Source organism: Lissotriton helveticus, chromosome 6, assembly GCF_964261635.1.
Source record: "Lissotriton helveticus chromosome 6, aLisHel1.1, whole genome shotgun sequence".
In the NCBI taxonomy this organism is placed as follows: Eukaryota; Metazoa; Chordata; class Amphibia; order Caudata; family Salamandridae; genus Lissotriton; species Lissotriton helveticus.
In genome coordinates this window covers 1,532,801,994-1,532,815,996 of record NC_136067.1, presented here as the reverse complement: position 1 = coordinate 1,532,815,996, position 14,003 = coordinate 1,532,801,994, and positions in this window count along the sequence as shown.

The window sequence follows — 14,003 nt, the reverse complement described above, 5'->3', positions numbered from 1 at the left end:
CATTCACAAAGAGATCTATCTCCTCCATAAAGTAGACAAAGTAGTTCAACAGGGACTCTAAACCCCTAGTAGTGGTTTTGAAGAAACATAATCAGGTGACTACCTTTCTGTATCTATAATCTCTCCTAAAGAGTTTGTTTGGCTCAAAATTGACAGAACAACACAAGAACTTGAACAGTCATTACATGCTTACTATGAAAGATTGTTGCAGGCTCTTAAAGAGTACAGTGGAATGGAGAACTTTGCAGAGAAGGAAATGGGACATTTTGTGTATGGATTTGTGTTTGGTTAAGACCTGAGAAATCTGCAATGATTCAGCAGCACTTAATTTGTTTGTAGAGTAAGCCTGAGTCCTCAGCAGGGAGGATACCAACAGGTTCCGAAAATGCAAGGTGTTAGTGAAATTCAGCAGCTTAGTTTTCGGTCACAAGGTAGAGGTTGTGTTGTGCCAATTGATTCGAGAACAGGTGTTGATATGTCGACTTTGAAGAAAACAAATCCTTGTAACATCTGTTGCAAATAAGGCCATTGGAAGCACAAATGTAGGTTCAATGCAAATAATGCTGGAGATCAGGATCAGAGTGGAGAGTGTGCATAGTCTTAGGGAAAGAATGTGGTTCAAACTCAAAAGACTCAACAGACTCAAAAGACAAAGAATGCAAAATACAAATGTGCCTCATGTTCAAACAGTGCAAACACCACAATCCCCGATGCCACAACAAAAAAACATATGTCCCGAGATACATACAAATCAGACCCAAAATGTAAATACCAATTCCTTTGTGAATCACGGTACAACTAAGAAGTACTCCATGATTCAGATAGATGACTCCAGTTCAGACCTGTCACAATGACGTGGCCTGAGAGGGGAGGAAGACTGCATGCTTAGCGGTAGATCAGAGTTGTCCCTATGTGAACGGTGAGGTAAATGGGAGCCCTGTATAATTCCTGTTGACACTGGTGCTACCTGCTCTACTGTGAGTACAGCAGAGGTTCCTAACTTACCCCTCTCGGGAGAAAAAATCCAAATGGTTGGAGTTACCAACAAGCAATTTACCAGCCCAGTTTCAAAAGCCTTACCTCTCAAAATAAGGTCCTTTGAGGCTCGACATTGCTTTATGGTGTGTGATTCGAGTCCTGTTAATATTCTTGGATGAGACCTTTTATGCAAACTAAATTGTTCCATATATTGTACCTCAAATGGAATTGAGTTTCACCCAAATAATGAAGACGCTGTTTTTAAATTTGACAAAAGATGATTTGTCCACAAAGATAAGAGGTACAGTGTCATCTGTAGTTTGGGATTTTACAAGAAAATATATTGGACTTATTAAAGGTGTAAAACCAGTCTGTATCTCTGTGAAGCCAAATGCTGAAATTCCAAGAACCCCACAGGGAAATTGGACTCCTGATACCATTGCTGGAATTACTTCTGTAATTGACTCAATGATTGAGTAAGGAATCCTAAAACAAGTAATGGGCAGTTCTTGTAATTCACCCATTGTGGGTTTGCAGGAACCCTGGGAAGTACAGGATTGTCCAAGATCCGAGGAGGGTGGACACCATAGTGGTCCCTTGTACTTCCGTGGTACAGAATCAAGCTATGATACTGTTTCAGATTTCATGTGAGGCCAAGTGGTTCTCTGTCATTGATTTATTCAAGTCTTCTTTTCTATTCCCTTGCATGAGGGTAGCCGGTATCTCTTCGCTTTCCGTTTTGGCAGATGTTTCTTGGCATTATGCAAGGTTATACGGAAAGCCCCTCGATCTTTAATCAGATACTTAAAGAGATTTTAGAGTCTTTAAAATTGTCCTACTACTCAGTTTTAGTACAGTATTTCGATGACTTAGTTACGTTGAATACTCAGGAGGCTTGCAAACATGTCACTATTGCTTTACTGAACCACTTAGCGGAGTATGGACATAAAGTGTCCTAAAAAAATTGCAGTTTTGTATGAAAGAAGTCCTGTATTTAGGACATCATATTGAGAAAGAAGTGAGGAAACTGTTACCGGAAAGAACCTCAACGATTCTAAACATGAGTCCGCCAACTACACAGAAAGAACTTTGTATGTTTTTGGGAATTGTTGTCTATTGCTGAGAATGTATTCCAAACTTTTTTTTGACAGCAAAGCTTCTTCAGAGGTTGGCACACAAAGACTTGTCTGATCCTGTACCCTGGTATGACAACACCATGTGTCTTTTTACAGAGCTGAGAGAAAGTCTCTGCCGTGCCCCAGCTCTGGGAATGCCTGATTATAGCAAATGTTTCAAATTGTTTTGCAGTGAGAGAGAGGGCTGTGCTCTTTCAGTGTTAACTCAAATGCAGGGAAGCACATGGAAGCTTATGCCCTATTTTTCGGATACACTTGATCCTGTTGCCAACCCATTGCCTGGATATTTCAAAGTGAATGCGTCTACATGTGTTCCTTTGGAGCAGTGTGAAAGCATAATCATGGTTCACCTTTTGACAGTGTTTGTACCCCATTCAGTTGAAGTGCAGATTATTCTCACTTGGACACAGCACTTGACAAATAGCTGACTTACTAAATACGAATTGTTGGGTGCAGAAAACATAATCACTAAGAGGCAGTAGCGGCCCGTGGTGGGAGTGCTGCCGGGCTCTGACATGGGGCAGGGGAGGGGCAGGGTGGGGGGTAGGAAACTACGGATTATGGGTGATTATAAGTAAGTAAACATATAAATAAATAGAACAAATTTTGTTGTGTGTGCAGCATCGCCAAATGCGATGCAGGGCACGCAACAAAATTAATTTTATTTGTTTATATGTTTACTTACCTCCAATGGCCCATAATCCGTAGTTTACTACCCCCCACCCTGCCCCTCCCCACGTCAGCGCCTGGCAGCACTTCCACCACCAGCCGCTACTGCTAAGAGGTGTAGTTTAAATCCCGCTAATCCAATACCTCTTCCTGGAAACCAGGCTGTGAATGAGGAAATTGAACATGACTGTCTGATTGTGACTGACTTATGTACGAAACCAAGACCTGACATACAAGATGTTCCACTAGCTGAAGAAGATCATGTGCTGTTTGTTGATGGTTTGTGTTTGAGAGACCATGAAGGAAATCTGACAGCCGCCTGGGCTGTTTGTATGGTTGCAGGAGTGGTTGAAGCTTTATGGCTGCAATGAGTATATATGGCACAAGTGGCAGAGTTGGTTGCTTTGAAAAGAGCATGCTGTGTCTCAGACACGCTAAGAGTGACAACTTTCACTGATAGTCATTACGGATTCGTACATGACTTCAGGCAATTGCGGGCACAGCTAAGGTTTATGACTACCTCTGGTTCGTCAATATGTAATGGAGAAAGTGTGAGGAACCTTCTGCAGTTACTACAATCGACTAGACAAATTGCAGTGGTCAACTGTGTTGCCCACAGGCAAGGCACCAACTACATTAGAGTTGGCAATTATTATACTGATGAGATTGCGAGGTATTGAATCTTAAATGTTGTACCTTTAATGGAGAGCCAATAAATGAAATATTAGATGTCACTAAGTGCAATCTGTTATTGACTGCTATTGATACTTGGGAGGGAGTTAAAAGATTACAGGAAGAAGTACCTGAAGCTGAGCAGCAAGTATGGATAGGAATTGGATATATCAAAAGGGAGGAAGATGATGTTTGGGTTTCAACTGATGGTAGACCTGTGTTACCTGAGAGCCTGTTGCCACCAATGACTAGACAATATTATGGTCCAGCACATGTAAGGAGGGAAGCCATGATTTATTTCTTTAGTCAAACATGGCTTAATTCAAGATTCGGACTGACTGTAGAAACTTTATATCAAAGTTGTGTAGTGTTTCAATAACAATATGTGGGAATAATAATGAAAATAATAATAATACCTGTTGTAATAAGTCACATAGGGAAAACAGGTGGTCCCTTCAACAGGATGCAGCTAGAATTCTAGAGATGCATTTATATTGGTCTGAGATACATTTTAGTAATTGGTTGGATTTTCTTAAGATGGGTAGATGCCAACCCAACCAGAAGGAATGACAGTCTGACTGTAGCAAAGCTGTTGGTAAAAGAGTTGATTCCAAGGTTTGGTTTCCTGACTTCTCTTTAGTCAGACCAAGAAACTCATTTTAACAATGAGGTCCCGAAGAATTTGAGTACAGCATTGCAATTTGAGTCAGAATCTACATTGCAGTTACCATCCGGAGGCTTCTTGACTCATAGAACAGATTAATGGCACCTTCAAATCCAGATTGGCGAAAGTGTGTACATCTACATCTTTGAAGTTGCCGGATGCATTGCCTCTGAGGTGATGAGTTTGTGAACCACTCCAGACAGGAGAACAGGATTGTGACCCCATAAAATCCTCATGGGAAGGGCTACGAGACAACCAACTGTGCCTGCAAACACGCTCATAAATATCATAGATGACATCATACTTTATTATTGCAAAGGATTGGCTGGTGTGATACGCTCTGTGTCTCATTAGGTTGGAAAGGCTGTAGCTGCATCACAATAGGAGAAGTGCCATGACCTCAGTCCCGGTGACTGGGCAATGGTGAAGTAGTACATATGAAAGTCGTGTTAAGAACCTCGTTGCGTGGGCCCGACTAGGTGATCTTGCTATCCACTACTGTAGTGAAGTGTGGAGGTCACCTGAACTGGGTGCATGCTGGCAGTACTCACAGAGTCACATGTCCCCTTGATGATATAACAACACCAGTTCCTGATGAGCTGATGTTACAGAGAGACAGAGGGAACAAGTTAGTCAAGCTGTTGGGGATCATCAAGCAGTTGGGATTGCATTTGTTTGGTCTGATAGGGGTCCAAGAGAGTGGGTAAAGAAGATTCACAACAAGTAGAGCTGACTACCTGTGACGCAGATCCTAGCGAACGACCTAGTGCAAGCTTATAGCGAGTAGTACCCCGAAACTATTGACCCAGAGCACCAGAAAGACCTAGGAAAATATTCACAATTCCTGAAGAGTCTGGCTTATCTCAACAGAGCGACAGTGATGAGGAAGACCCCCTCAGTAAGAACGTCAAAAAGGGCAAAAGTATTAATCCAACAAATAATCTTCTCCGGAATGGACATACTTGGCAGCAAATGATTGGGAAAGAGCATTTTATAGCTTTTGCTATAACAATTCGAGTTCATTTGAACCTTCTTGAACTGAACTTTGTGGCTGAACTGAAATTCGAAATTGCTTTGCCACGGGATTGACTGATTTAATTGGTTCTGGGAGCAATCATCAATGAATTCGAACTGGGAATTTATTAAGTTGCACTCTGAACTTTGAATGAGGTGTTTGAACTGTGTTTTGCTGTGTTGCCAAAATAACATAACTGCTCAAAATAATTCTCACTGCAAATCTTCGAAAGCTAAATAGTTTTCTTCTGAGAACTCATGTGGCCTGCCTCTGCAACCTCTTCTAAACGCAAATGTATATATGCAGGAGTTTTAGTTTTTGTTATATTGATATTAAATAGTTTATTTATAGAATTTGTCTCCCTATTTACCAGCTCAAGATTCAAAATATATACAGCATTCCAAAACTTCTACATCCAATAGTAAATTTTCAACTGCTCTAGATGACGAAACACCACACTTAGATATCGAAAAAGGTGATTATTCATTGAATGTAAATGCAAAACGTTTGTATGAATATGTTGACACTATGAATGCGAGAGACTGTTATGTGTGTATAAAGTTGCCTACTTCGGTTGCCGAAGGCTTAACCTATCACTACATTCCATTGGCATATGGAGTTTCTTGTAGCTTATTAACCAGTTTGTTTTATGGGACAGACCATTTCCAGTATTATTACTCAAACTATCAATTAGTTTTCTCAGCCGTACCTGTGTCTAAACATTTAAATCCTCATCCTGAAGCTAAGCAAGCTGAAACAATTGGATATTTCTTTAGACCAACTTTTCCTTTAGATGTGGCTCATGCTAATCAATGTAAATTAACCTGTGCTTTGACAGAAGTACCAAATACATTCATCGATTCAGTAGAAAATAGACGCAAAGACAGTGTGAACAAAGATGCAATTCATTTGAAAGTGCCATCATCGGCATTACATGAAGTAGAGCATAGAATAGCATGAATCATGGCTGCTTCATCATTAGACTTGCAACACAAAGGGACATTTTGTATATTCATGAGAATAACTGGTACTAATGTGAATTTTGTACGTACTAGCGAATGTGATCACACATATGAAATTCAAAGAAATTGGGGACGCTATGTAAGTGGAGTAGATCCTGTGTGACATTGACAAGGTGGGGGCTGTACTTCATACTGTTTCCTGCTTCAAGTTGGCCGGGCTGTGCTCCGCTTTCTTTCCTGCCGGTCCCTTCTCCACCTCGTTTGCTGGCCGGGTTGTGCTCCGTCAGCACTCCAGGCCGGGCTTTGCTGTGCTTCCCTGTGGCGCCAGACTGCATCTTCCAGGGGCCTGTGCGTGGCGAGGACGTCACTGAGCATCACCAGACTTGCGCCAGGAGGCGCTTAAAGCCCCAGGTGGGGCCGAGTCCTTGTGTGTGACATTGACAAGGTGGGGGCTGTACTTCATACTGTTTCCTGCTTCAAGTTGGCCGGGCTGTGCTCCGCTTTCTTTCCTGCCGGTCCCTTCTCCACCTCGTTTGCTGGCCGGGTTGTGCTCCGTCAGCACTCCAGGCCGGGCTTTGCTGTGCTTCCCTGTGGGGCTGGACTGCATCTTGCAGGGGCCTGTGCGCGGCGAGGACGCCGCTGAGCATCACCAGACTTGCGCCAGGAGGCGCTTAAAGCCCCGGGTGGGGCCAAGTCCTTGTGTGTGACATTGACAAGGTGGGGGCTGTACTTCATACTGTTTCCTGCTTCAAGTTGGCCGGGCTGTGCTCCGCTTTCTTTCCTGCCGGTCCCTTCTCCACCTCGTTTGCTGGCCGGGTTGTGCTCCGTCAGCACTCCAGGCCAGGCTTTGCTGTGCTTCCCTGTGGGGCTGGACTGCATCTTCCAGGGGCCTGTGCGTGGCGAGGCCGCTGCTAGCATCACCAGACTTGCGCCAGGAGGCGCTTAAAGCCCCGGGTGGTCCCTCGTCCCGCGGGACGCGCGCGGTAGAAGCCCGGGACAAGGGCGGGGCCGTCTGTGGCCGTCCGGGGCTGGCCGTGGCTGGGCTGGGCCACCCCCTAACGAGTCTCCTAATACATTCCCATTGATTATTGCATTGTGACATATCCCGCAGTTTAGCCATAATTTTTGGTATCTGCTTCTAAAGCTCAGTGTGTCTGCTCATGCCAATGACAACTCGCTCTGGCAAGGGAAAGGGGGCTGGGGGAGGTTCTGTTATAGGCACGATGGACCAGTTTATATCTAGAGCTGTCTCGGTTATTGAAAAAGAAATCGCCATTACAGAACGCCGCCTCTCACATGAGGTTCTTCAATATAAGCTCTCCTCCTTAGGTCCTTTGGATTTGGCCGTATCCCCAGTACAGACAGATGAGCCGCCTAACGAGTCTTCACCTGGTCCAGATCTGACAAGAATAGGGGCTATCAGGGCCAGTTTGGATAGGCTCAACGCCCTCAATTGTAGTATATGTCTGACTACACAGCCTACACTGGGGCCCGCCCTGTCTCCATCTATAAGGGGCCAAGTTCTTATTAGTACCTCTATAACCCCGAAGGCCCCCGCTGTGCAACCAGAGGTAGCGATTATTAGAGGAACCAGACCAGCAGCTTCCAAAAGGAAAAGAGTTATGGACTATCGAAGGGCTGGCATCTTAAAACCATCTAAGAAATTCAAGGGTAATTGCTCCAAGGGTTGTCTGAAATCTACGGGGTTGGGGGGGACTAGAACCCACTGCACTAATGGCTTTAGGCAAGGGTCCCTTCTGACCGACACCCAGGTGACATGCACCCTGAACAACCCGGTGAGGGAAAAGCCATTACCTACTCCCATATTGGCCACCCCTGTCCAGATGCCCCCCTTGGCTCAAATAGAGAAAATGATGAAATCTCTCATACTCCCTGTTCTTGAGAGGGTGAAAGTCTTGACTGAGAGGCTTGATCGGTTCGAGCAAGCCACTCTTGATATTTTTTTCTCACTTAAGTCCTTAATTAAATTACATTCCAAAATTAGGGAGGGGGTTTCTGAAATTACTAAAGATACTCTGTTGGACTTAACATCCCCAGAGGATAGGGGGAAAATAGTACCAGAGGAAGCCATAGGGCCTCAAGTGTGTGCTAGCACTGTTATCCAAGGTGGATCCATTTATACCAATGATTGACCTAGTAAAACTACTTCCTTGGATAAAGGGTCCAAAACACACCCCCAAAGTTTGACTGCCCAGAGTAAGGCTCCCAATATTACTAAGGGAAAAAGCGTGGGCCCAAACGGTAAACAATCTGAGCTAACTCATATCCCTATTCCTGTTAATAAGGTTAAACTGATCTTCCCCATATTAACCTACCTCCTGAGTGTCAGCCATATGTAGTTGTGCTCAGAGGGGTTCCTCTCTGTACACCTGGCACTCACGAATCGTATGATGAACTTAAAAACAAAACGATGTTTTGGTTAAATGAAAATAGGCCTCTTCCTAGCTCATTTGATGGTCAGGTTCTCCATGTGAGAAGAGTTGACTGAGTTGGGAACAGGGCTAAGGACCTGACAGGAGATTGCATTCTGGTTAACTTCAGGGATGCCAGGGTTGCTAGATACATCTGCAACCTGCAGCCTAGTTCAGGGAATTCAGGAATTGGCACATACGAACTCAGCCATTTCCAAACTTCCCCCGCTTCCAATCCATATGTAAACCATCAACCTAGGGCTGGAGGCCCAATATGTTCCCTCCCCAAGATGATTACGACTACCCCCTGTGCTATATGCCTTGGGGAGGTCGAGCGGCACACAGGTTGGGTGATGGCTGGTGACTTGGCGCTTTTTCATCTGCCATAGAAAGGTGTTTGAGGTCCTGAAGGGCGGAGCCCCTGAGCGGTTAAATCCTGTCTCTGGATTGTAGGATCCAGAGAACAACTGTAGGTCTGGGGAGCGGGAGGTTATCTCCTATGAGACTAGTGTTGGGCCTAGTTCGACTGCCATATTGTATTCCTCTGAGGAAGTAAATATGAATAACATTGTGAAGATCCTCAGCTGGAATATAGCAGGCATCTCTAGGAAACTAGATGTTCCCGACTGGAATTTATTTATTGAGTCTTTCGGGATCTGCATTTTCCAAGAGACCTGGAGTGTAGAGCCCACCCACAAGGTTGGCTACACCACGTATTTCGTTCCAGCTACCCCCGCCCACTCTGGAAGAGGTCATCCCTCAGGAGGCCTCCTTATTGGGATTAGCATTTCCCTGGGCTGTCACACCAAGCACCTAGCATCTAAATCCCCTGATATATAAAGGTTGTCAGTCAGGGGACCACGGAGAGGGCGTACTTTGGAGATATTTAACATCTACGCTAGAGGTACTAAAGGTGGTTCTCAATCTCCAACTATCTCTATGCTTGAAGAGGAATTTAGCAAGTGTAGTAAGAGCTTGCATGTCCTGGTTGCAGGGGATCTCAATTGTACCTTTGAGCCCCTCGCGGCTGAGGACATTTTGGGTATTTCCGATGAGTATGTAAGAAGGGGCATTCCTGCCCTCAATATCGCGCCTATCAAGAGATGATCCCAGCGGTCCATCCAGCTCAACACCTTAACCTTGGAATTTGGCTTAAGGGCAGTGAATGGCAGAACAACATCGGACCCCTCAGGCGCCCATACGTTTAACAGGGTAGACAACTCATCAAGGATAGATTACATCTTACTCGACTTCAAGCTCTAGAGCTATTTGCATGACATGGAAGTCCTGTCTACAGCGGATAGCGACCATAATCTGCTATCTTTAAGCCTAGATTCTCTGTGGTCGCTTACAAATGGCCCACATGAACCTCAATTAAGAACAACTTCAGAAGTCCGTCCAACTAAAGGTGGGAGGTGTCTTAAATGGTGCACGGTGGCCCTGGATGAGGGAAAGATACAGAACATAGGAGCCTTGATGGAAGCAACCCTGACTAAACTGGACACCTCTACCTTGGTTCCCTCAGAGGTCCTTGGGCTCTTTTGCAATACCACCAAAGCTCTGGGAAACCTGTTCATAAACCCATGTAGGAATTCCCCTGTTAGGGAGCATCAGAAACCAAAGTGCATCGCGGGCTGGTTCTCTAAAAAGTGCAGGCAGTCGAAAACAGCCCTGGTGAAGGCCGTTAAACTGAAAGATCCAGAGCTTATTCGGCCTGCTAGGAAGGATTATAGACTCTCCACTACTGAGGCAAGGAGGGATTAGGAGGACCAATTTTGGTGTGACTTAAAGGCAGCTAGTATGGGGAGGGATTCTGGTGGCTTTTGGAATTTGGTAAGGATTAGGAATAAGCCTGATAGCACCCTAATTACGTGTAACATCACTGGGCAAAAGTGGTTTGACCACTTCTCCCTTCTTTACTCCACCCATCTAACTGATGGGCAAGGGTTGTTTATACCACCACCTTTGGGCCACTCTGGGGAGAGCACGGCCCTCCCCTTCACAGTTAGGGAGGTGGAAGAGGTGATCAAATCCCTAGTGCCAAACAAAGCAGCAGGCCCTGACGGGATACCGAGGGATCTGCTTCGCCTTAATTCCAAAGAATGGGGGAGGCTTATCTCATCCTTGCTTAACGCTAACCTTTATGTTACGGCAATTCCAGATTCCTGGAAGGGGGCCGAGTTCGTCCCGATTTTTAAAAAAGGGTTGTCGGGAGGACGACCCAGGCAATTATCGCCCTATAAGCCTAATTGATTCTACCCAGAAGGTAGCTGGAAAGGTGGAGCTTGGGAGAGTGCTCCAGTGGGAGGTTGATAACAAAATCCTTTCGGAATTCCAAGCAGGCTTCAGGTCAGGCACGGGGACTATCGAGCAGGCTTTTAGACTGATGCTAATATACTGGAAGGTGGTAGTTCTAGGCAGAGGCAGTCCCTATCTCGCCTTTATTGACTTAAATACTGCCTTCGACCTGGTGCCGCAGGATCGCCTTTGGGGGGTACTCTCTGATCTAGGGATCCCTGCTTATATGTTGTCCCTACTGGTGAAATTGCATACTGGGGATTTTGCCCAGGTAAGGTGGGGTACTCAGGGCCAGAAGACCGCCAAAATCACAGTGAAAAGGGGGGTCCGCCAGGGATGTGTTCTTGCCCCCACTCTGTTCCCATTGTATGTGAACGGAGTGGTGGAGCATCTTCTGAAGGAACCATCTGACGCTCCGTCCCTGGCGGGTAAGAAAATACCAACCCTCCTATTTGCCGATGATACCCTCCTCATATCTAAGACTCCTATGGGCTTACAGAGCCTTTTGGACAATTTCCAGTCCTTTTGCACCAGTAGGGGGCTTAAAATCAATACCGATAAAACTAAGTACTTGGTATTGAATCCTCCCAGGAAGCTTGGCCGACCGCCAGTATTGAACTGTGTGTCCCTGGAAAGGGTTAAGGAATTTGATTATTTGGGCATCCGTTTATCTGATTCCATGCAGTGGACCCCTCACCTCCAGAAAATGTTCCTGAGCCACAAAAGGGTGGTGGGGGTACTTCTCAAAGAGCGGCGCTCATCCTCATTCAAACCTATTGCGCCAGTGCTAGACATTTACAAGGCAAGAGGAGTTAGTGCAGCACCTTACGGGGCAGAACTCTGGGGCCTAAACAATATTGACCATCTCTCTAGATTGGAGAATACATTTTTGAAGGATTTGATGTCCCTCCCACAGAGTACAACGATGTTGCCCCTGTTGCTGGATATGGGTTGCCGCTCGATTAAAGACCAGGCCCAACTCCGCCCGCTACTACTATGGGCTCGCCTATGGAGGGTTCCTGAACTTGTTAGTTATGCGGAAGGGTTGTTAGAAATTCGGTCGATGCCTGGCTGATCTAAAATTGGGTGGCTCAATCATGTCAAAACTTTGCTCGGCGACTTGGGTCTCGGGGATGCTTGGACATCTAGATGTGCCCCCCCAAAGCTGCCCTCAAGACTATGTATTGGCAGTGGGTAGCCAATAAACAAAGCTCCAACCCCAAGCTATGCAGAACAACTATCGAGTTCCTCAGGATTAAGGACGTGGTCTTATGTGAACCCTACCTGGACTTGATCTCAAAACCCTTCGATAGGGCATTGTACTTTAGGTTCAGGGTGGGCTTACTACCATTAAGAGAATTGACTGCTTGCTGGAATATTCCGGCAAAAACGTCTCCCTTTTGTATATTTTGTACCACAAAAATGGAGTCTGTTGTCCATTTTCTATTTGAATGCCCGGCCCACAAAGTACCGAGATCTAGGTGGCTAAAACCCTTATGCAGGGAGCTAGGCACCAGACAACATGTAGTTGCTTTGCGTATTTTAATGTCTGATACCCGGCCCCTGTATGTTTGTGGCATGTCCAAATACCTAGTCTGGGCTTGGTCGATCAGATCTAGACGGCTAAAAGTTACTGTTTAATTGCGGTCATGTATTTAGACCTTTTTATCTAATTTATTGGAATGCACTTTATCTTAATTGTTTAGCCGATTGATTTTAAATGTCATGGTTTTTACTTGCTATTATTTGCAATGCTTTTAAGATATTTCTTTTATCGAAATAAAGCTGATTGACTGACTGACTGAGTAGATCCTGTGTTTCCTGGAATGTACTACATCTGCTGCAGAAATGCCTTTTATAAATTACCTGGGGGATAGTATAGAATCTTGTATATCGGCATAGTTTTCCAAAAAATGTATCATGTGGGAGCTGCATGAGAGAGTGCAGAGAGATGTTAGTGCAGGTGAGATTGTAGGAGATATTTTTGTGTATTAACCTCCTCTGCAGGAGTAATGCTAAGAGGCTCATTATGGTGGCGGTCTCACCACCAACCGTGAAGTGGTCCAAATGCCAGATTATGATTCAGCGGTTGGAGCTCATTGGTGTAGGGAGAGACTGCTGCTTTTCCTCTTGAGCCAATTGGTGGGAGTGGTTGGACTGTAACCCCTGCAATTGGGGCGGTGCCTGCTCAGGTACCTCTGTAGGAATTACGATGTCCATTTCCCTCGGCCTGTACATGGTGGTACGACCCCGATGTGCAGGCAGACAGAAAGGCACTTTGGGGGCCCTTAGCAGGGCCCTGCCCCTTGTTGACCTCTGCTATGATCCCAGGGTGCACCTGACCAATCTTGGGAGCCTGGGGCATGTTCTCCACCCAGACTGTAATGCAGCCTGGACGGAGAACATGGCAAGTGCGCATGACTGTTTTGGGTGGCCTGAGACGGCCGGTCAAAATATCATGCACACTTGGAGTCTCACCACTCCTCCCCCTGCTCAGGCATCACAGGGCCCAGCCCCGCCCCCAGGAAAGAATGTAGCCACCGCAGTAGGAAAAATAAAATTATAATAATGCTGCGTTATTATAATTTTTTCATTTTTTCACTGCTCGGAAGTGCCCCCCCCCCCATTATCCATGGACCCTGGCTCCGTGAGCCAGGCTCCTCATGGTGCCTGGCTCATGGTGCATGGATGTTTGAAACATGCCTATTTCTATTGTGGCTTGTGCTGTGGCCCTTTTCTGGGATCCTGCACACGCCGCAATAGAAAACGGAATGTTTCCGACTGCCTGCCTGCATGCATGTCAGTCGGATCGTAATTAGGCGGGTGGAACTGCTGACTACATGTCGGCTGCTATCCATCCCGCAATGATGGCTGTCAGATGCTCGTCCAACCATCATCATAATAAGGCCCTAAATTCTCATAAAATTAGAAATGTTTCTGCTGTAGTAGATAAATGAACTTTTAGTACTGCTGGAGGATTGTCAGTTATAGAAACAGAAATGGTAGCCATATGATCTATGATGACCCAAAATCGCCTTGCTTTAGACGTTCTGCTCGCTAAAGAGGGCATAGTCTGCCGGATGTTAAAAATTCATGAATGTTGTACGTGTATACCTGATAGGAAAAAAGACCGAAAGGGTTACATAAATAACATTACTGATTTAGACAAAGAACTGA